The 22,132-nt window shown below is 37.0% G+C and overlaps 22 non-coding genes across 22 annotated transcripts; all 22 read left to right on the forward strand.

Annotated features, from left to right (window-relative positions):
- Positions 1 to 45: 45 nt before the first annotated feature.
- Positions 46 to 118, forward strand: TRNAK-UUU (transfer RNA lysine (anticodon UUU)). The gene has a single exon. It is a non-coding gene; the product is annotated as a tRNA-Lys (tRNA).
- A 1,292-nt stretch (positions 119 to 1,410) lies between these two features.
- On the forward strand, positions 1,411 to 1,483 carry TRNAK-UUU (transfer RNA lysine (anticodon UUU)). Its single transcript has one exon. It is a non-coding gene; the product is annotated as a tRNA-Lys (tRNA).
- Positions 1,484 to 1,759: 276 nt separating this feature from the next.
- On the forward strand, positions 1,760 to 1,832 carry TRNAK-UUU (transfer RNA lysine (anticodon UUU)). Its single transcript has one exon. It is a non-coding gene; the product is annotated as a tRNA-Lys (tRNA).
- Positions 1,833 to 2,092: 260 nt separating this feature from the next.
- Positions 2,093 to 2,165, forward strand: TRNAK-UUU (transfer RNA lysine (anticodon UUU)). Its single transcript has one exon. It is a non-coding gene; the product is annotated as a tRNA-Lys (tRNA).
- Positions 2,166 to 3,457: 1,292 nt separating this feature from the next.
- TRNAK-UUU (transfer RNA lysine (anticodon UUU)) lies at positions 3,458 to 3,530 on the forward strand. Its single transcript has one exon. It is a non-coding gene; the product is annotated as a tRNA-Lys (tRNA).
- A 611-nt stretch (positions 3,531 to 4,141) lies between these two features.
- On the forward strand, positions 4,142 to 4,214 carry TRNAK-UUU (transfer RNA lysine (anticodon UUU)). Its single transcript has one exon. It is a non-coding gene; the product is annotated as a tRNA-Lys (tRNA).
- Positions 4,215 to 5,304: 1,090 nt separating this feature from the next.
- On the forward strand, positions 5,305 to 5,377 carry TRNAK-UUU (transfer RNA lysine (anticodon UUU)). The gene has a single exon. It is a non-coding gene; the product is annotated as a tRNA-Lys (tRNA).
- A 1,292-nt stretch (positions 5,378 to 6,669) lies between these two features.
- Positions 6,670 to 6,742, forward strand: TRNAK-UUU (transfer RNA lysine (anticodon UUU)). The gene has a single exon. It is a non-coding gene; the product is annotated as a tRNA-Lys (tRNA).
- Positions 6,743 to 7,018: 276 nt separating this feature from the next.
- TRNAK-UUU (transfer RNA lysine (anticodon UUU)) lies at positions 7,019 to 7,091 on the forward strand. The gene has a single exon. It is a non-coding gene; the product is annotated as a tRNA-Lys (tRNA).
- A 611-nt stretch (positions 7,092 to 7,702) lies between these two features.
- On the forward strand, positions 7,703 to 7,775 carry TRNAK-UUU (transfer RNA lysine (anticodon UUU)). Its single transcript has one exon. It is a non-coding gene; the product is annotated as a tRNA-Lys (tRNA).
- Positions 7,776 to 8,865: 1,090 nt separating this feature from the next.
- TRNAK-UUU (transfer RNA lysine (anticodon UUU)) lies at positions 8,866 to 8,938 on the forward strand. The gene has a single exon. It is a non-coding gene; the product is annotated as a tRNA-Lys (tRNA).
- Positions 8,939 to 10,230: 1,292 nt separating this feature from the next.
- TRNAK-UUU (transfer RNA lysine (anticodon UUU)) lies at positions 10,231 to 10,303 on the forward strand. The gene has a single exon. It is a non-coding gene; the product is annotated as a tRNA-Lys (tRNA).
- A 276-nt stretch (positions 10,304 to 10,579) lies between these two features.
- TRNAK-UUU (transfer RNA lysine (anticodon UUU)) lies at positions 10,580 to 10,652 on the forward strand. The gene has a single exon. It is a non-coding gene; the product is annotated as a tRNA-Lys (tRNA).
- A 260-nt stretch (positions 10,653 to 10,912) lies between these two features.
- TRNAK-UUU (transfer RNA lysine (anticodon UUU)) lies at positions 10,913 to 10,985 on the forward strand. The gene has a single exon. It is a non-coding gene; the product is annotated as a tRNA-Lys (tRNA).
- Positions 10,986 to 12,277: 1,292 nt separating this feature from the next.
- Positions 12,278 to 12,350, forward strand: TRNAK-UUU (transfer RNA lysine (anticodon UUU)). The gene has a single exon. It is a non-coding gene; the product is annotated as a tRNA-Lys (tRNA).
- Positions 12,351 to 12,961: 611 nt separating this feature from the next.
- Positions 12,962 to 13,034, forward strand: TRNAK-UUU (transfer RNA lysine (anticodon UUU)). The gene has a single exon. It is a non-coding gene; the product is annotated as a tRNA-Lys (tRNA).
- A 1,292-nt stretch (positions 13,035 to 14,326) lies between these two features.
- TRNAK-UUU (transfer RNA lysine (anticodon UUU)) lies at positions 14,327 to 14,399 on the forward strand. The gene has a single exon. It is a non-coding gene; the product is annotated as a tRNA-Lys (tRNA).
- A 1,291-nt stretch (positions 14,400 to 15,690) lies between these two features.
- Positions 15,691 to 15,763, forward strand: TRNAK-UUU (transfer RNA lysine (anticodon UUU)). Its single transcript has one exon. It is a non-coding gene; the product is annotated as a tRNA-Lys (tRNA).
- Positions 15,764 to 18,070: 2,307 nt separating this feature from the next.
- TRNAK-UUU (transfer RNA lysine (anticodon UUU)) lies at positions 18,071 to 18,143 on the forward strand. Its single transcript has one exon. It is a non-coding gene; the product is annotated as a tRNA-Lys (tRNA).
- Positions 18,144 to 18,419: 276 nt separating this feature from the next.
- Positions 18,420 to 18,492, forward strand: TRNAK-UUU (transfer RNA lysine (anticodon UUU)). The gene has a single exon. It is a non-coding gene; the product is annotated as a tRNA-Lys (tRNA).
- A 1,771-nt stretch (positions 18,493 to 20,263) lies between these two features.
- Positions 20,264 to 20,336, forward strand: TRNAK-UUU (transfer RNA lysine (anticodon UUU)). The gene has a single exon. It is a non-coding gene; the product is annotated as a tRNA-Lys (tRNA).
- A 609-nt stretch (positions 20,337 to 20,945) lies between these two features.
- TRNAK-UUU (transfer RNA lysine (anticodon UUU)) lies at positions 20,946 to 21,018 on the forward strand. Its single transcript has one exon. It is a non-coding gene; the product is annotated as a tRNA-Lys (tRNA).
- Positions 21,019 to 22,132: the final 1,114 nt, after the last annotated feature.

The following is a 22,132-nucleotide window of genomic DNA, read 5'->3' on the forward strand; positions in this document are numbered from 1 at the left end:
TTTGTATTACGAACTTTCTGCATTTTTGCGACCTATCACAGAAGAGCCTGGATAGCTCAGTCGGTAGAGCATCAGACTTTTAATCTGAGGGTCCAGGGTTCAAGTCCCTGTTCGGGCGAGTGTCTTTTAAGCAATGTGTCATTTTGTGAAATGGAACATAGTGCAGAGTGGGAAAATCACAAACTGTTTAAGAATGTACACCTTCAACCAAGAGGCAAATTAAATGTATTTCATCAATAGACACTAAATGTCAAGCTATTCATATCATACTTTTAGTGATAGAGAGACTTTCCTACTTTAGTAATTGCACAGTAGTTGTTACCATTTGAATTTACTTGTTTTAGTATTACGAACTTTCTATAGGTTTGCGACAGACTCCAGAAGAGCCTGGAGTCGGTAAAACATCAGAACTTTAATCTGAGGGTCAAGGGTTCAAGTTCCTGTTCGGGCGAGTGTCTTTTAAGCAATGTGTCGTTTTTGTGAAATATAACATAGTGCAGAGTGGGAAAATCACAAACTGTTTAAGAATGTACACCTTCAACCAAGAGGCAAATTAAATGTATTTCATCAAGAGACACTAAATGTCAAGCTTTTCAGTTCATACTTTTAGTGATAGAGAGATTTTCCTACTTTAGTAATTGCACAGTAACTAGTAGTTGTCATCATTTGAAATGACTTGTTTTTTGTATTACGAACTTTCTGCATTTTTGCGACCTATCACAGAAGAGCCTGGATAGCTCAGTCGGTAGAGCATCTGACTTTTAATCTGAGGGTCCAGGGTTCAAGGGTCTGTTCGGGCGAGTGTCTTTTAAGCAATGTGTCATTTTGTGAAATGGAACATAGTGCAGAGTGGGAAAATCACAAACTGTTTAAGAATGTACACCTACAACCAAGAGGCAAATTAAATGTATTTCACCAATAGACACTAAATGTCAAGCTATTCATATCATACTTTTAGTGATAGAGAGATTTTCCTACTTTAGTAATTGCACAGTAGTTGTCACCATTTGAATTTACTTGGTTTTAGTATTACGAACTTTCTATATGTTTGTGACAAACTCCAGAAGAGCCTGGAGTCGGTAAAACATCAGAACTTTAATCTGAGGGTCCAGGGTTCAAGTCCCTGTTCGGGCGAGTGTCTTTTAAGCAATGTGTCGTTTTTGTGAAATGGAACACAGTGCAGAGTGGGAAAATCACAAACTGTTTAAGAATGTACACCTTCAACCAAGAGGCAAATTAAATGTATTTCATCAATAGACACTAAATGTCAAGCTATTCAGATAATACTTTTAGTGATAGAGAGATTTTCCAACTTTAGTAATTGCACAGTAACTAGTAGTTGTCATCATTTGATATGACTTGTTTTTTGTATTACGAACTTTCTGCATTTTTGCGACCTATCACAGAAGAGCCTGGATAGCTCAGTCGGTAGAGCATCAGACTTTTAATCTGAGGGTCCAGGGTCCAAGTCCCTGTTCGGGCAAGTGTCTTTTAAGCAATGTGTCGTTTTTGTGAAATGGAACACAGTGCAGAGTGGGAAAATCACAAACTGTTTAAGAATGTACACCTTCAACCAAGAGGCAAATTAAATGTATTTCATCAATAGACACTAAATGTCAAGCTATTCAGATAATACTTTTAGTGATAGAGAGATTTTCCAACTTTAGTAATTGCACAGTAACTAGTAGTTGTCATCATTTGATATGACTTGATTTTTGTATTACGAACTTTCTGCATTTTTGTGACCTATCACAGAAGAGCCTGGATAGCTCAGTTGGTAGAGCATCAGACTTTTAATCTGAGGGTCCAGGGTTCAAGTCCCTGTTCGGGCGACTGTCTTTTAAGCAATGTGTCGTTTTTGTGAAATGGAACATAGTGCAGAGTGTTTAAGAATGTACACCTTCAACCAAGATGCAAATTAAATGTATTTCATCAAGAGACACTAAATGTCAAGCTTTTCAGTTCATACTTTTAGTGATAGAGAGATTTTCCAACTTTAGTAATTGCACAGTAACTAGTAGTTGTCATCATTTGATATGACTTGTTTTTTGTATTACGAACTTTCTGCATTTTTGCGACCTATCACAGAAGAGCCTGGATAGCTCAGTCGGTAGAGCATCAGACTTTTAATCTGAGGGTCCAGGGTTCAAGTCCCTGTTCGGGCGAGTGTCTTTAAAGCAATGTGTCATTTTGTGAAATGGAACATAGTGCAGAGTGGGAAAATCACAAACTGTTTAAGAATGTACACCTTCAACCAAGAGGCAAATTAAATGTATTTCATCAATAGACACTAAATGTCAAGCTATTCATATCATACTTTTAGTGATAGAGAGACTTTCCTACTTTAGTAATTGCACAGTAGTTGTTACCATTTGAATTTACTTGTTTTAGTATTACGAACTTTCTATAGGTTTGCGACAGACTCCAGAAGAGCCTGGAGTCGGTAAAACATCAGAACTTTAATCTGAGGGTCAAGGGTTCAAGTTCCTGTTCGGGCAAGTGTCTTTTAAGCAATGTGTCGTTTTTGTGAAATATAACATAGTGCAGAGTGGGAAAATCACAAACTGTTTAAGAATGTACACCTTCAACCAAGAGGCAAATTAAATGTATTTCATCAAGAGACACTAAATGTCAAGCTTTTCAGTTCATACTTTTAGTGATAGAGAGATTTTCCTACTTTAGTAATTGCACAGTAACTAGTAGTTGTCATCATTTGAAATGACTTGTTTTTTGTATTACGAACTTTCTGCATTTTTGCGACCTATCACAGAAGAGCCTGGATAGCTCAGTCGGTAGAGCATCTGACTTTTAATCTGAGGGTCAAGGGTTCAAGGGTCTGTTCGGGCGAGTGTCTTTTAAGCAATGTGTCATTTTGTGAAATGGAACATAGTGCAGAGTGGGAAAATCACAAACTGTTTAAGAATGTACACCTACAACCAAGAGGCAAATTAAATGTATTTCACCAATAGACACTAAATGTCAAGCTATTCATATCATACTTTTAGTGATAGAGAGATTTTCCTACTTTAGTAATTGCACAGTAGTTGTCACCATTTGAATTTACTTGGTTTTAGTATTACGAACTTTCTATAGGTTTGCGACAAACTCCAGAAGAGCCTGGAGTCGGTAAAACATCAGAACTTTAATCTGAGGGTCCAGGGTTCAAGTCCCTGTTCGGGCGAGTGTCTTTTAAGCAATGTGTCGTTTTTGTGAAATGGAACATAGTGCAGAGTGGGAAAATCACAAACTGTTTAAGAATGTACACCTTCAACCAAGAGGCAAATTAAATGTATTTCATCAATAGACACTAAATGTCAAGCTATTCAGATAATACTTTTAGTGATAGAGAGATTTTTCAACTTTAGTAATTGCACAGTAACTAGTAGTTGTCATCATTTGATATGACTTGTTTTTTGTATTACGAACTTTCTGCATTTTTGCGACCTATCACAGAAGAGCCTGGATAGCTCAGTCGGTAGAGCATCAGACTTTTAATCTGAGGGTCCAGGGTTCAAGTCCCTGTTTGGGCGAGTGTTTTTTAAGCAATGTGTCGTTTTTGTGAAATGGAACATAGTGCAGAGTGGGAAAATCACAAACTGTTTAAGAATGTACACCTTCAACCAAGAGGCAAATTAAATGTATTTCACCAATAGACACTAAATGTCAAGCTATTCATATCATACTTTTAGTGATAGAGAGATTTTGCTACTTTAGTAATTGCACAGTAGTTGTCACCATTTGAATTTACTTGGTTTTAGTATTACGAACTTTCTATAGGTTTGTGACAAACTCCAGAAGAGCCTGGAGTCGGTAAAACATCAGAACTTTAATCTGAGGGTCCAGGGTTCAAGTCCCTGTTCGGGCGAGTGTCTTTTAAGCAATGTGTCGTTTTTGTGAAATGGAACACAGTGCAGAGTGGGAAAATCACAAACTGTTTAAGAATGTACACCTTCAACCAAGAGGCAAATTAAATGTATTTCATCAATAGACACTAAATGTCAAGCTATTCAGATAATACTTTTAGTGATAGAGAGATTTTCCAACTTTAGTAATTGCACAGTAACTAGTAGTTGTCATCATTTGATATGACTTGTTTTTTGTATTACGAACTTTCTGCATTTTTGCGACCTATCACAGAAGAGCCTGGATAGCTCAGTCGGTAGAGCATCAGACTTTTAATCTGAGGGTCCAGGGTTCAAGTCCCTGTTTGGGCGAGTGTCTTTTAAGCAATGTGTCATTTTGTGAAATGGAACATAGTGCAGAGTGGGAAAATCACAAACTGTTTAAGAATGTACACCTTCAACCAAGAGGCAAATTAAATGTATTTCACCAATAGACACTAAATGTCAAGCTATTCATATCATACTTTTAGTGATAGAGAGATTTTCCTACTTTAGTAATTGCACAGTAGTTGTCACCATTTGAATTTACTTGGTTTTAGTATTACGAACTTTCTATAGGTTTGCGACAAACTCCAGAAGAGCCTGGAGTCGGTAAAACATCAGAACTTTAATCTGAGGGTCCAGGGTTCAAGTCCCTGTTCGGGCGAGTGTCTTTTAAGCAATGTGTCGTTTTTGTGAAATGGAACATAGTGCAGAGTGGGAAAATCACAAACTGTTTAAGAATGTACACCTTCAACCAAGAGGCAAATTAAATGTATTTCATCAATAGACACTAAATGTCAAGCTATTCAGATAATACTTTTAGTGATAGAGAGATTTTCCAACTTTAGTAATTGCACAGTAACTAGTAGTTGTCATCATTTGATATGACTTGTTTTTTGTATTACGAACTTTCTGCATTTTTGCGACCTATCACAGAAGAGCCTGGATAGCTCAGTCGGTAGAGCATCAGACTTTTAATCTGAGGGTCCAGGGTTCAAGGGTCTGTTCGGGCGAGTGTCTTTTAAGCAATGTGTCATTTTGTGAAATGGAACATAGTGCAGAGTGGGAAAATCACAAACTGTTTAAGAATGTACACCTTCAACCAAGAGGCAAATTAAATGTATTTCACCAATAGACACTAAATGTCAAGCTATTCATATCATACTTTTAGTGATAGAGAGATTTTCCTACTTTAGTAATTGCACAGTAGTTGTCACCATTTGAATTTACTTGGTTTTAGTATTACGAACTTTCTATAGGTTTGCGACAAACTCCAGATGAGCTTTTCAGTTCATACTTTTAGTGATAGAGAGATTTTCCAATTTTAGTAATTGCACAGTAACTAGTAGTTGTCATCATTTGATATGACTTGTTTTTTGTATTACGAACTTTCTGCATTTTTGCGACCTATCACAGAAGAGCCTGGATAGCTCAGTCGGTAGAGCATCAGACTTTTAATCTGAGGGTCCAGGGTTCAAGTCCCTGTTCGGGCGAGTGTCTTTTAAGCAATGTGTCATTTTGTGAAATGGAACATAGTGCAGAGTGGGAAAATCACAAACTGTTTAAGAATGTACACCTTCAACCAAGAGGCAAATTAAATGTATTTCATCAATAGACACTAAATGTCAAGCTATTCATATCATACTTTTAGTGATAGAGAGACTTTCCTACTTTAGTAATTGCACAGTAGTTGTTACCATTTGAATTTACTTGTTTTAGTATTACGAACTTTCTATAGGTTTGCGACAGACTCCAGAAGAGCCTGGAGTCGGTAAAACATCAGAACTTTAATCTGAGGGTCAAGGGTTCAAGTTCCTGTTCGGGCGAGTGTCTTTTAAGCAATGTGTCGTTTTTGTGAAATATAACATAGTGCAGAGTGGGAAAATCACAAACTGTTTAAGAATGTACACCTTCAACCAAGAGGCAAATTAAATGTATTTCATCAAGAGACACTAAATGTCAAGCTTTTCAGTTCATACTTTTAGTGATAGAGAGATTTTCCTACTTTAGTAATTGCACAGTAACTAGTAGTTGTCATCATTTGAAATGACTTGTTTTTTGTATTACGAACTTTCTGCATTTTTGCGACCTATCACAGAAGAGCCTGGATAGCTCAGTCGGTAGAGCATCTGACTTTTAATCTGAGGGTCCAGGGTTCAAGGGTCTGTTCGGGCGAGTGTCTTTTAAGCAATGTGTCATTTTGTGAAATGGAACATAGTGCAGAGTGGGAAAATCACAAACTGTTTAAGAATGTACACCTACAACCAAGAGGCAAATTAAATGTATTTCACCAATAGACACTAAATGTCAAGCTATTCATATCATACTTTTAGTGATAGAGAGATTTTCCTACTTTAGTAATTGCACAGTAGTTGTCACCATTTGAATTTACTTGGTTTTAGTATTACGAACTTTCTATATGTTTGTGACAAACTCCAGAAGAGCCTGGAGTCGGTAAAACATCAGAACTTTAATCTGAGGGTCCAGGGTTCAAGTCCCTGTTCGGGCGAGTGTCTTTTAAGCAATGTGTCGTTTTTGTGAAATGGAACACAGTGCAGAGTGGGAAAATCACAAACTGTTTAAGAATGTACACCTTCAACCAAGAGGCAAATTAAATGTATTTCATCAATAGACACTAAATGTCAAGCTATTCAGATAATACTTTTAGTGATAGAGAGATTTTCCAACTTTAGTAATTGCACAGTAACTAGTAGTTGTCATCATTTGATATGACTTGTTTTTTGTATTACGAACTTTCTGCATTTTTGCGACCTATCACAGAAGAGCCTGGATAGCTCAGTCGGTAGAGCATCAGACTTTTAATCTGAGGGTCCAGGGTCCAAGTCCCTGTTCGGGCAAGTGTCTTTTAAGCAATGTGTCGTTTTTGTGAAATGGAACACAGTGCAGAGTGGGAAAATCACAAACTGTTTAAGAATGTACACCTTCAACCAAGAGGCAAATTAAATGTATTTCATCAATAGACACTAAATGTCAAGCTATTCAGATAATACTTTTAGTGATAGAGAGATTTTCCAACTTTAGTAATTGCACAGTAACTAGTAGTTGTCATCATTTGATATGACTTGATTTTTGTATTACGAACTTTCTGCATTTTTGTGACCTATCACAGAAGAGCCTGGATAGCTCAGTTGGTAGAGCATCAGACTTTTAATCTGAGGGTCCAGGGTTCAAGTCCCTGTTTGGGCGAGTGTTTTTTAAGCAATGTGTCGTTTTTGTGAAATGGAACATAGTGCAGAGTGGGAAAATCACAAACTGTTTAAGAATGTACACCTTCAACCAAGAGGCAAATTAAATGTATTTCACCAATAGACACTAAATGTCAAGCTATTCATATCATACTTTTAGTGATAGAGAGATTTTGCTACTTTAGTAATTGCACAGTAGTTGTCACCATTTGAATTTACTTGGTTTTAGTATTACGAACTTTCTATAGGTTTGTGACAAACTCCAGAAGAGCCTGGAGTCGGTAAAACATCAGAACTTTAATCTGAGGGTCCAGGGTTCAAGTCCCTGTTCGGGCGAGTGTCTTTTAAGCAATGTGTCGTTTTTGTGAAATGGAACACAGTGCAGAGTGGGAAAATCACAAACTGTTTAAGAATGTACACCTTCAACCAAGAGGCAAATTAAATGTATTTCATCAATAGACACTAAATGTCAAGCTATTCAGATAATACTTTTAGTGATAGAGAGATTTTCCAACTTTAGTAATTGCACAGTAACTAGTAGTTGTCATCATTTGATATGACTTGTTTTTTGTATTACGAACTTTCTGCATTTTTGCGACCTATCACAGAAGAGCCTGGATAGCTCAGTCGGTAGAGCATCAGACTTTTAATCTGAGGGTCCAGGGTTCAAGTCCCTGTTTGGGCGAGTGTCTTTTAAGCAATGTGTCATTTTGTGAAATGGAACATAGTGCAGAGTGGGAAAATCACAAACTGTTTAAGAATGTACACCTTCAACCAAGAGGCAAATTAAATGTATTTCACCAATAGACACTAAATGTCAAGCTATTCATATCATACTTTTAGTGATAGAGAGATTTTCCTACTTTAGTAATTGCACAGTAGTTGTCACCATTTGAATTTACTTGGTTTTAGTATTACGAACTTTCTATAGGTTTGCGACAAACTCCAGAAGAGCCTGGAGTCGGTAAAACATCAGAACTTTAATCTGAGGGTCCAGGGTTCAAGTCCCTGTTCGGGCGAGTGTCTTTTAAGCAATGTGTCGTTTTTGTGAAATGGAACATAGTGCAGAGTGGGAAAATCACAAACTGTTTAAGAATGTACACCTTCAACCAAGAGGCAAATTAAATGTATTTCATCAATAGACACTAAATGTCAAGCTATTCAGATAATACTTTTAGTGATAGAGAGATTTTCCAACTTTAGTAATTGCACAGTAACTAGTAGTTGTCATCATTTGATATGACTTGTTTTTTGTATTACGAACTTTCTGCATTTTTGCGACCTATCACAGAAGAGCCTGGATAGCTCAGTCGGTAGAGCATCAGACTTTTAATCTGAGGGTCCAGGGTTCAAGGGTCTGTTCGGGCGAGTGTCTTTTAAGCAATGTGTCATTTTGTGAAATGGAACATAGTGCAGAGTGGGAAAATCACAAACTGTTTAAGAATGTACACCTTCAACCAAGAGGCAAATTAAATGTATTTCACCAATAGACACTAAATGTCAAGCTATTCATATCATACTTTTAGTGATAGAGAGATTTTCCTACTTTAGTAATTGCACAGTAGTTGTCACCATTTGAATTTACTTGGTTTTAGTATTACGAACTTTCTATAGGTTTGCGACAAACTCCAGATGAGCTTTTCAGTTCATACTTTTAGTGATAGAGAGATTTTCCAATTTTAGTAATTGCACAGTAACTAGTAGTTGTCATCATTTGATATGACTTGTTTTTTGTATTACGAACTTTCTGCATTTTTGCGACCTATCACAGAAGAGCCTGGATAGCTCAGTCGGTAGAGCATCAGACTTTTAATCTGAGGGTCCAGGGTTCAAGTCCCTGTTCGGGCGAGTGTCTTTTAAGCAATGTGTCATTTTGTGAAATGGAACATAGTGCAGAGTGGGAAAATCACAAACTGTTTAAGAATGTACACCTTCAACCAAGAGGCAAATTAAATGTATTTCATCAATAGACACTAAATGTCAAGCTATTCATATCATACTTTTAGTGATAGAGAGACTTTCCTACTTTAGTAATTGCACAGTAGTTGTTACCATTTGAATTTACTTGTTTTAGTATTACGAACTTTCTATAGGTTTGCGACAGACTCCAGAAGAGCCTGGAGTCGGTAAAACATCAGAACTTTAATCTGAGGGTCAAGGGTTCAAGTTCCTGTTCGGGCGAGTGTCTTTTAAGCAATGTGTCGTTTTTGTGAAATATAACATAGTGCAGAGTGGGAAAATCACAAACTGTTTAAGAATGTACACCTTCAACCAAGAGGCAAATTAAATGTATTTCATCAAGAGACACTAAATGTCAAGCTTTTCAGTTCATACTTTTAGTGATAGAGAGATTTTCCTACTTTAGTAATTGCACAGTAACTAGTAGTTGTCATCATTTGAAATGACTTGTTTTTTGTATTACGAACTTTCTGCATTTTTGCGACCTATCACAGAAGAGCCTGGATAGCTCAGTCGGTAGAGCATCTGACTTTTAATCTGAGGGTCCAGGGTTCAAGGGTCTGTTCGGGCGAGTGTCTTTTAAGCAATGTGTCATTTTGTGAAATGGAACATAGTGCAGAGTGGGAAAATCACAAACTGTTTAAGAATGTACACCTACAACCAAGAGGCAAATTAAATGTATTTCACCAATAGACACTAAATGTCAAGCTATTCATATCATACTTTTAGTGATAGAGAGATTTTCCTACTTTAGTAATTGCACAGTAGTTGTCACCATTTGAATTTACTTGGTTTTAGTATTACGAACTTTCTATATGTTTGTGACAAACTCCAGAAGAGCCTGGAGTCGGTAAAACATCAGAACTTTAATCTGAGGGTCCAGGGTTCAAGTCCCTGTTCGGGCGAGTGTCTTTTAAGCAATGTGTCGTTTTTGTGAAATGGAACACAGTGCAGAGTGGGAAAATCACAAACTGTTTAAGAATGTACACCTTCAACCAAGAGGCAAATTAAATGTATTTCATCAATAGACACTAAATGTCAAGCTATTCAGATAATACTTTTAGTGATAGAGAGATTTTCCAACTTTAGTAATTGCACAGTAACTAGTAGTTGTCATCATTTGATATGACTTGTTTTTTGTATTACGAACTTTCTGCATTTTTGCGACCTATCACAGAAGAGCCTGGATAGCTCAGTCGGTAGAGCATCAGACTTTTAATCTGAGGGTCCAGGGTCCAAGTCCCTGTTCGGGCAAGTGTCTTTTAAGCAATGTGTCGTTTTTGTGAAATGGAACACAGTGCAGAGTGGGAAAATCACAAACTGTTTAAGAATGTACACCTTCAACCAAGAGGCAAATTAAATGTATTTCATCAATAGACACTAAATGTCAAGCTATTCAGATAATACTTTTAGTGATAGAGAGATTTTCCAACTTTAGTAATTGCACAGTAACTAGTAGTTGTCATCATTTGATATGACTTGATTTTTGTATTACGAACTTTCTGCATTTTTGTGACCTATCACAGAAGAGCCTGGATAGCTCAGTTGGTAGAGCATCAGACTTTTAATCTGAGGGTCCAGGGTTCAAGTCCCTGTTCGGGCGACTGTCTTTTAAGCAATGTGTCGTTTTTGTGAAATGGAACATAGTGCAGAGTGTTTAAGAATGTACACCTTCAACCAAGATGCAAATTAAATGTATTTCATCAAGAGACACTAAATGTCAAGCTTTTCAGTTCATACTTTTAGTGATAGAGAGATTTTCCAACTTTAGTAATTGCACAGTAACTAGTAGTTGTCATCATTTGATATGACTTGTTTTTTGTATTACGAACTTTCTGCATTTTTGCGACCTATCACAGAAGAGCCTGGATAGCTCAGTCGGTAGAGCATCAGACTTTTAATCTGAGGGTCCAGGGTTCAAGTCCCTGTTCGGGCGAGTGTCTTTAAAGCAATGTGTCATTTTGTGAAATGGAACATAGTGCAGAGTGGGAAAATCACAAACTGTTTAAGAATGTACACCTTCAACCAAGAGGCAAATTAAATGTATTTCATCAATAGACACTAAATGTCAAGCTATTCATATCATACTTTTAGTGATAGAGAGACTTTCCTACTTTAGTAATTGCACAGTAGTTGTTACCATTTGAATTTACTTGTTTTAGTATTACGAACTTTCTATAGGTTTGCGACAGACTCCAGAAGAGCCTGGAGTCGGTAAAACATCAGAACTTTAATCTGAGGGTCAAGGGTTCAAGTTCCTGTTCGGGCAAGTGTCTTTTAAGCAATGTGTCGTTTTTGTGAAATATAACATAGTGCAGAGTGGGAAAATCACAAACTGTTTAAGAATGTACACCTTCAACCAAGAGGCAAATTAAATGTATTTCATCAAGAGACACTAAATGTCAAGCTTTTCAGTTCATACTTTTAGTGATAGAGAGATTTTCCTACTTTAGTAATTGCACAGTAACTAGTAGTTGTCATCATTTGAAATGACTTGTTTTTTGTATTACGAACTTTCTGCATTTTTGCGACCTATCACAGAAGAGCCTGGATAGCTCAGTCGGTAGAGCATCTGACTTTTAATCTGAGGGTCAAGGGTTCAAGGGTCTGTTCGGGCGAGTGTCTTTTAAGCAATGTGTCATTTTGTGAAATGGAACATAGTGCAGAGTGGGAAAATCACAAACTGTTTAAGAATGTACACCTACAACCAAGAGGCAAATTAAATGTATTTCACCAATAGACACTAAATGTCAAGCTATTCATATCATACTTTTAGTGATAGAGAGATTTTCCTACTTTAGTAATTGCACAGTAGTTGTCACCATTTGAATTTACTTGGTTTTAGTATTACGAACTTTCTATAGGTTTGCGACAAACTCCAGAAGAGCCTGGAGTCGGTAAAACATCAGAACTTTAATCTGAGGGTCCAGGGTTCAAGTCCCTGTTCGGGCGAGTGTCTTTTAAGCAATGTGTCGTTTTTGTGAAATGGAACATAGTGCAGAGTGGGAAAATCACAAACTGTTTAAGAATGTACACCTTCAACCAAGAGGCAAATTAAATGTATTTCATCAATAGACACTAAATGTCAAGCTATTCAGATAATACTTTTAGTGATAGAGAGATTTTTCAACTTTAGTAATTGCACAGTAACTAGTAGTTGTCATCATTTGATATGACTTGTTTTTTGTATTACGAACTTTCTGCATTTTTGCGACCTATCACAGAAGAGCCTGGATAGCTCAGTCGGTAGAGCATCAGACTTTTAATCTGAGGGTCCAGGGTTCAAGTCCCTGTTTGGGCGAGTGTTTTTTAAGCAATGTGTCGTTTTTGTGAAATGGAACATAGTGCAGAGTGGGAAAATCACAAACTGTTTAAGAATGTACACCTTCAACCAAGAGGCAAATTAAATGTATTTCACCAATAGACACTAAATGTCAAGCTATTCATATCATACTTTTAGTGATAGAGAGATTTTGCTACTTTAGTAATTGCACAGTAGTTGTCACCATTTGAATTTACTTGGTTTTAGTATTACGAACTTTCTATAGGTTTGTGACAAACTCCAGAAGAGCCTGGAGTCGGTAAAACATCAGAACTTTAATCTGAGGGTCCAGGGTTCAAGTCCCTGTTCGGGCGAGTGTCTTTTAAGCAATGTGTCGTTTTTGTGAAATGGAACACAGTGCAGAGTGGGAAAATCACAAACTGTTTAAGAATGTACACCTTCAACCAAGAGGCAAATTAAATGTATTTCATCAATAGACACTAAATGTCAAGCTATTCAGATAATACTTTTAGTGATAGAGAGATTTTCCAACTTTAGTAATTGCACAGTAACTAGTAGTTGTCATCATTTGATATGACTTGTTTTTTGTATTACGAACTTTCTGCATTTTTGCGACCTATCACAGAAGAGCCTGGATAGCTCAGTCGGTAGAGCATCAGACTTTTAATCTGAGGGTCCAGGGTTCAAGTCCCTGTTTGGGCGAGTGTCTTTTAAGCAATGTGTCATTTTGTGAAATGGAACATAGTGCAGAGTGGGAAAATCACAAACTGTTTAAGAATGTACACCTTCAACCAAGAGGCAAATTAAATGTATTTCATCAATAGACACTAAATGTCAAGCTATTCATATCATACTTTTAGTGATAGAGAGACTTTCCTACTTTAGTAATTGCACAGTAGTTGTTACCATTTGAATTTACTTGTTTTAGTATTACGAACTTTCTATAGGTTTGCGACAGACTCCAGAAGAGCCTGGAGTCGGTAAAACATCAGAACTTTAATCTGAGGGTCAAGGGTTCAAGTTCCTGTTCGGGCGAGTGTCTTTTAAGCAATGTGTCGTTTTTGTGAAATATAACATAGTGCAGAGTGGGAAAATCACAAACTGTTTAAGAATGTACACCTTCAACCAAGAGGCAAATTAAATGTATTTCATCAAGAGACACTAAATGTCAAGCTTTTCAGTTCATACTTTTAGTGATAGAGAGATTTTCCTACTTTAGTAATTGCACAGTAACTAGTAGTTGTCATCATTTGAAATGACTTGTTTTTTGTATTACGAACTTTCTGCATTTTTGCGACCTATCACAGAAGAGCCTGGATAGCTCAGTCGGTAGAGCATCTGACTTTTAATCTGAGGGTCCAGGGTTCAAGGGTCTGTTCGGGCGAGTGTCTTTTAAGCAATGTGTCATTTTGTGAAATGGAACATAGTGCAGAGTGGGAAAATCACAAACTGTTTAAGAATGTACACCTACAACCAAGAGGCAAATTAAATGTATTTCACCAATAGACACTAAACGTCAAGCTATTCATATCATACTTTTAGTGATAGAGAGATTTTCCTACTTTAGTAATTGCACAGTAGTTGTCACCATTTGAATTTACTTGGTTTTAGTATTACGAACTTTCTATAGGTTTGCGACAAACTCCAGAAGAGCCTGGAGTCGGTAAAACATCAGAACTTTAATCTGAGGGTCCAGGGTTCAAGTCCCTGTTCAGGCGAGTGTCTTTTAAGCAATGTGTCGTTTTTGTGAAATGGAACACAGTGCAGAGTGGGAAAATCACAAACTGTTTAAGAATGTACACCTTCAACCAAGAGGCAAATTAAATGTATTTCATCAATAGACACTAAATGTCAAGCTATTCAGATAATACTTTTAGTGATAGAGAGATTTTCCAACTTTAGTAATTGCACAGTAACTAGTAGTTGTCATCATTTGATATGACTTGTTTTTTGTATTACGAACTTTCTGCATTTTTGCGACCTATCACAGAATAGCCTGGATAGCTCAGTCGGTAGAGCATCAGACTTTTAATCTGAGGGTCCAGGGTTCAAGTCCCTGTTCGGGCGAGTGTCTTTTAAGCAATGTGTCGTTTTTGTGAAATGGAACATAGTTCAGAGTGTTTAAGAATGTACACCTTCAACCAAGATGCAAATTAAATGTATTTCATCAAGAGACACTAAATGTCAAGCTTTTCAGTTCATACTTTTAGTGATAGAGAGATTGTCCAACTTTAGTAATTGCACAGTAACTAGTAGTTGTCATCATTTGATATGACTTGTTTTTTGTATTACGAACTTTCTGCATTTTTGCGACCTATCACAGAAGATCCTGGATAGCTCAGTCGGTAGAGCATCAGACTTTTAATCTGAGGGTACAGGGTTCAAGTCCCTGTTCGGGCGAGTGTCTTTTAAGCAACGTATCATTTTGTGAAATGGAACATATTGCAGAGTGGGAAAATCACAAACTGTTTAAGAATGTACACCTTCAACCAAGAGGCAAATTAAATGTATTTCATCAATAGACACTAAATGTCAAGCTATTCAGATCATACTTTTAGTGATAGAGAGATTTTCCTACTTTAGTAATTGCACAGTAGTTGTCACCATTTGAATTTACTTGGTTTCAGTATTATGAACTTTCTATAGGTTTGCGACAGACTCCAGAAGAGCCTGGAGTCGGTAAAACATCAGAACTTTAATCTGAGGGTCCAGGGTTCAAGACCCTGTTCGGGCGAGTGTCTTTTAAGCAATGTGTCGTTTTTGTGAAATGGAACATAGTGCAGAGTGGGAAAATCACAAACTGTTTAAGAATGTACACCTTCAACCAAGAGGCAAATTAAATGTATTTCATCAATAGACACTAAATGTCAAGCTATTCAGATAATACTTTTAGTGATAGAGAGATTTTCCAACTTTAGTAATTGCACAGTAACTAGTAGTTGTCATCATTTGATATGACTTGTTTTTTGTATTACGAACTTTCTGCATTTTTGCGACCTATCACAGAAGAGCCTGGATAGCTCAGTCGGTAGAGCATCAGACTTTTAATCTGAGGGTCCAGGGTTCAAGGGTCTGTTCGGGCGAGTGTCTTTTAAGCAATGTGTCATTTTGTGAAATGGAACATAGTGCAGAGTGGGAAAATCACAAACTGTTTAAGAATGTACACCTTCAACCAAGAGGCAAATTAAATGTATTTCATCAATAGACACTAAATGTCAAGCTATTCAGATAATACTTTTAGTGATAGAGAGATTTTCCAACTTTAGTAATTGCACAGTAACTAGTAGTTGTCATCATTTGATATGACTTGTTTTTTGTATTACGAACTTTCTGCATTTTTGCGACCTATCACAGAAGAGCCTGGATAGCTCAGTCGGTAGAGCATCAGACTTTTAATCTGAGGGTCCAGGGTTCAAGTCCCTGTTTGGGCGAGTGTCTTTTAAGCAATGTGTCATTTTGTGAAATGGAACATATTGCAGAGTGGGAAAATCACAAACTGTTTAAGAATGTACACCTTCAACCAAGAGGCAAATTAAATGTATTTCATCAATAGACACTAAATGTCAAGCTATTCATATCATACTTTTAGTGATAGAGAGACTTTCCTACTTTAGTAATTGCACAGTAGTTGTTACCATTTGAATTTACTTGTTTTAGTATTACGAACTTTCTATAGGTTTGCGACAGACTCCAGAAGAGCCTGGAGTCGGTAAAACATCAGAACTTTAATCTGAGGGTCAAGGGTTCAAGTTTCTGTTCGGGCGAGTGTCTTTTAAGCAATGTGTCGTTTTTGTGAAATATAACATAGTGCAGAGTGGGAAAATCACAAACTGTTTAAGAATGTACACCTTCAACCAAGAGGCAAATTAAATGTATTTCATCAAGAGACACTAAATGTCAAGCTTTTCAGTTCATACTTTTAGTGATAGAGAGATTTTCCTACTTTAGTAATTGCACAGTAACTAGTAGTTGTCATCATTTGAAATGACTTGTTTTTTGTATTACGAACTTTCTGCATTTTTGCGACCTATCACAGAAGAGCCTGGATAGCTCAGTCGGTAGAGCATCTGACTTTTAATCTGAGGGTCCAGGGTTCAAGGGTCTGTTCGGGCGAGTGTCTTTTAAGCAATGTGTCATTTTGTGAAATGGAACATAGTGCAGAGTGGGAAAATCACAAACTGTTTAAGAATGTACACCTACAACCAAGAGGCAAATTAAATGTATTTCACCAATAGACACTAAATGTCAAGCTATTCATATCATACTTTTAGTGATAGAGAGATTTTCCTACTTTAGTAATTGCACAGTAGTTGTCAACATTTGAATTTACTTGGTTTTAGTATTACGAACTTTCTATAGGTTTGCGACAAACTCCAGAAGAGCCTGGAGTCGGTAAAACATCAGAACTTTAATCTGAGGGTCCAGGGTTCAAGTCCCTGTTCAGGCGAGTGTCTTTTAAGCAATGTGTCGTTTTTGTGAAATGGAACATAGTTCAGAGTGTTTAAGAATGTACACCTTCAACCAAGATGCAAATTAAATGTATTTCATCAAGAGACACTAAATGTCAAGCTTTTCAGTTCATACTTTTAGTGATAGAGAGATTGTCCAACTTTAGTAATTGCACAGTAACTAGTAGTTGTCATCATTTGATATGACTTGTTTTTTGTATTACGAACTTTCTGCATTTTTGCGACCTATCACAGAAGATCCTGGATAGCTCAGTCGGTAGAGCATCAGACTTTTAATCTGAGGGTACAGGGTTCAAGTCCCTGTTCGGGCGAGTGTCTTTTAAGCAACGTATCATTTTGTGAAATGGAACATATTGCAGAGTGGGAAAATCACAAACTGTTTAAGAATGTACACCTTCAACCAAGAGGCAAATTAAATGTATTTCATCAATAGACACTAAATGTCAAGCTATTCAGATAATACTTTTAGTGATAGAGAGATTTTCCAACTTTAGTAATTGCACAGTAACCAGTAGTTGTCATCATTTGATATGACTTGTTTTTTGTATTACGAACTTTCTGCATTTTTGCGACCTATCACAGAAGAGCCTGGATAGCTCAGTCGGTAGAGCATCAGACTTTTAATCTGAGGGTCCAGGGTTCAAGGGTCTGTTCGGGCGAGTGTCTTTTAAGCAATGTGTCATTTTGTGAAATGGAACATAGTGCAGAGTGGGAAAATCACAAACTGTTTAAGAATGTACACCTTCAACCAAGAGGCAAATTAAATGTATTTCACCAATAGACACTAAATGTCAAGCTATTCATATCATACTTTTAGTGATAGAGAGATTTTCCTACTTTAGTAATTGCACAGTAGTTGTCACCATTTGAATTTACTTGGTTTTAGTATTACGAACTTTCTATAGGTTTGCGACAAACTCCAGAAGAGCCTGGAGTCGGTAAAACATCAGAACTTTAATCTGAGGGTCCAGGGTTCAAGTCCCTGTTCGGGCGAGTGTCTTTTAAGCAATGTGTCATTTTTGTGAAATGGAACATAGTGCAGAGTGGGAAAATCACAAACTGTTTAAGAATGTACACCTTCAACCAAGAGGCAAATTAAATGTATTTTATCAATAGACACTAAATGTCAAGCTATTCAGATAATACTTTTAGTGATAGAGAGATTTTTCAACTTTAGTAATTGCACAGTAACTAGTAGTTGTCATCATTTGATATGACTTGTTTTTTGTATTACGAACTTTCTGCATTTTTGCGACCTATCACAGAAGAGCCTGGATAGCTCAGTCGGTAGAGCATCAGACTTTTAATCTGAGGGTCCAGGGTTCAAGTCCCTGTTCGGGCGAGTGTCTTTTAAGCAATGTGTCGTTTTTGTGAAATGGAACATAGTGCAGAGTGGGAAAATCACAAACTGTTTAAGAATGCACACCTTCAACCAAGTGGCAAATTAAATGTATTTCATCAAGAGACACTAAATGTCAAGCTTTTCAGTTCATGCTTTTAGTGATAGAGAGATTGTCCAACTTTAGTAATTGCACAGTAACTAGTAGTTGTCATCATTTGATATGACTTGTTTTTTGTATTACGAACTTTCTGCATTTTTGCGACCTATCACAGAAGAGCCTGGATAGCTCAGTCGGTAGAGCATCAGACTTTTAATCTGAGGGTACAGGGTTCAAGTCCCTGTTCGGGCGAGTGTCTTTTAAGCAACGTATCATTTTGTGAAATGGAACATATTGCAGAGTGGGAAAATCACAAACTGTTTAAGAATGTACACCTTCAACCAAGAGGCAAATTAAATGTATTTCATCAATAGACACTAAATGTCAAGCTATTCAGATCATACTTTTAGTGATAGAGAGATTTTCCTACTTTAGTAATTGCACAGTAGTTGTCACCATTTGAATTTACTTGGTTTTAGTATTATGAACTTTCTATAGGTTTGCGACAGACTCCAGAAGAGCCTGGAGTCGGTAGAACATCAGAACTTTAATCTGAGGGTCAAGGGTTCAAGTCCCTGTTCGGGCGAGTGTCTTTTAAGCAATGTGTGTTTTTGTGAAATGGAACATAGTGCAGAGTGGGAAAATCACAAACTGTTTAAGAATGTACACCTTCACCCAAGAGGCAAATTAAATGTATTTCATCAAGAGACACTAAATGTCAAGCTTTTCAGTTCATACTTTTAGTGATAGAGAGATTTTCCTACTTTAGTAATTGCACAGTAACTACTAGTTGTCATCATTTGAAATGACTTGTTTTTTGTATTACGAACTTCTGCATTTTTGTGACCTATCACAGAAGAGCCTGGATAGCTCAGTCGGTAGAGCATCAGACTTTTAATCTGAGGGTCCAGGGTTCAAGGGTCTGTTCGGGCGAGTGTCTTTTAAGCAATGTGTCATTTTGTGAAATGGAACATAGTGCAGAGTGGGAAAATCACAAACTGTTTAAGAATGTACACCTTCAACCAAGAGGCAAATTAAATGTATTTCACCAATAGACACTAAATGTCAAGCTATTCATATCATACTTTTAGTGATAGAGAGATTTTCCTACTTTAGTAATTGCACAGTAGTTGTCACCATTTGAATTTACTTGGTTTTAGTATTACGAACTTTCTATAGGTTTGCGACAAACTCCAGAAGAGCCTGGAGTCGGTAAAACATCAGAACTTTAATCTGAGGGTCCAGGGTTCAAGTCCCTGTTCGGGCGAGTGTCTTTTAAGCAATGTGTCGTTTTTGTGAAATGGAACATAGTGCAGAGTGGGAAAATCACAAACTGTTTAAGAATGTACACCTTCAACCAAGAGGCAAATTAAATGTATTTCATCAATAGACACTAAATGTCAAGCTATTCAGATAATACTTTTAGTGATAGAGAGATTTTCCAACTTTAGTAATTGCACAGTAACTAGTAGTTGTCATCATTTGATATGACTTGTTTTTTGTATTACGAACTTTCTGCATTTTTGCGACCTATCACAGAAGAGCCTGGATAGCTCAGTCGGTAGAGCATCAGACTTTTAATCTGAGGGTCCAGGGTTCAAGGGTCTGTTCGGGCGAGTGTCTTTTAAGCAATGTGTCATTTTGTGAAATGGAACATAGTGCAGAGTGGGAAAATCACAAACTGTTTAAGAATGTACACCTTCAACCAAGAGGCAAATTAAATGTATTTCACCAATAGACACTAAATGTCAAGCTATTCATATCATACTTTTAGTGATAGAGAGATTTTCCTACTTTAGTAATTGCACAGTAGTTGTCACCATTTGAATTTACTTGGTTTTAGTATTACGAACTTTCTATAGGTTTGCGACAAACTCCAGATGAGCTTTTCAGTTCATACTTTTAGTGATAGAGAGATTTTCCAACTTTAGTAATTGCACAGTAACTAGTAGTTGTCATCATTTGATATGACTTGTTTTTTGTATTACGAACTTTCTGCATTTTTGCGACCTATTACAGAAGAGCCTGGATAGCTCAGTCGGTAGAGCATCAGACTTTTAATCTGAGGGTCCAGGGTTCAAGTCACTGTTCGGGCGAGTGTCTTTTAAGCAATGTGTCATTTTGTGAAATGGAACATAGTGCAGAGTGGGAAAATCACAAACTGTTTAAGAATGTACACCTTCAACCAAGAGGCAAATTAAATGTATTTCATCAATAGACACTAAATGTCAAGCTATTCATATCATACTTTTAGTGATAGAGAGACTTTCCTACTTTAGTAATTGCACAGTAGTTGTTACCATTTGAATTTACTTGTTTTAGTATTACGAACTTTCTATAGGTTTGCGACAGACTCCAGAAGAGCCTGGAGTCGGTAAAACATCAGAACTTTAATCTGAGGGTCAAGGGTTCAAGTTCCTGTTCGGGCGAGTGTCTTTTAAGCAATGTGTCGTTTTTGTGAAATATAACATAGTGCAGAGTGGGAAAATCACAAACTGTTTAAGAATGTACACCTTCAACCAAGAGGCAAATTAAATGTATTTCATCAAGAGACACTAAATGTCAAGCTTTTCAGTTCATACTTTTAGTGATAGAGAGATTTTCCTACTTTAGTAATTGCACAGTAACTAGTAGTTGTCATCATTTGATATGACTTGTTTTTTGTATTACGAACTTTCTGCATTTTTGCGACCTATCACAGAAGAGCCTGGATAGCTCAGTCGGTAGAGCATCAGACTTTTAATCTGAGGGTCCAGGGTCCAAGTCCCTGTTCGGGCAAGTGTCTTTTAAGCAATGTGTCGTTTTTGTGAAATGGAACACAGTGCAGAGTGGGAAAATCACAAACTGTTTAAGAATGTACACCTTCAACCAAGAGGCAAATTAAATGTATTTCATCAATAGACACTTAATGTCAAGCTATTCAGATAATACTTTTAGTGATAGAGAGACTTTCCTACTTTAGTAATTGCACAGTAGTTGTTACCATTTGAATTTACTTGTTTTAGTATTACGAACTTTCTATAGGTTTGCGACAGACTCCAGAAGAGCCTGGAGTCGGTAAAACATCAGAACTTTAATCTGAGGGTCAAGGGTTCAAGTTCCTGTTCGGGCAAGTGTCTTTTAAGCAATGTGTCGTTTTTGTGAAATATAACATAGTGCAGAGTGGGAAAATCACAAACTGTTTAAGAATGTACACCTTCAACCAAGAGGCAAATTAAATGTATTTCATCAAGAGACACTAAATGTCAAGCTTTTCAGTTCATACTTTTAGTGATAGAGAGATTTTCCTACTTTAGTAATTGCACAGTAACTAGTAGTTGTCATCATTTGAAATGACTTGTTTTTTGTATTACGAACTTTCTGCATTTTTGCGACCTATCACAGAAGAGCCTGGATAGCTCAGTCGGTAGAGCATCTGACTTTTAATCTGAGGGTCAAGGGTTCAAGGGTCTGTTCGGGCGAGTGTCTTTTAAGCAATGTGTCATTTTGTGAAATGGAACATAGTGCAGAGTGGGAAAATCACAAACTGTTTAAGAATGTACACCTACAACCAAGAGGCAAATTAAATGTATTTCACCAATAGACACTAAATGTCAAGCTATTCATATCATACTTTTAGTGATAGAGAGATTTTCCTACTTTAGTAATTGCACAGTAGTTGTCACCATTTGAATTTACTTGGTTTTAGTATTACGAACTTTCTATAGGTTTGCGACAAACTCCAGAAGAGCCTGGAGTCGGTAAAACATCAGAACTTTAATCTGAGGGTCCAGGGTTCAAGTCCCTGTTCGGGCGAGTGTCTTTTAAGCAATGTGTCGTTTTTGTGAAATGGAACATAGTGCAGAGTGGGAAAATCACAAACTGTTTAAGAATGTACACCTTCAACCAAGAG

The sequence above is a fragment of the Taudactylus pleione genome, unplaced genomic scaffold, assembly GCF_031769625.1.
Source record: "Taudactylus pleione unplaced genomic scaffold, aTauple2 ptg000454l, whole genome shotgun sequence".
Lineage (NCBI taxonomy): Eukaryota > Metazoa > Chordata > Amphibia > Anura > Myobatrachidae > Taudactylus > Taudactylus pleione.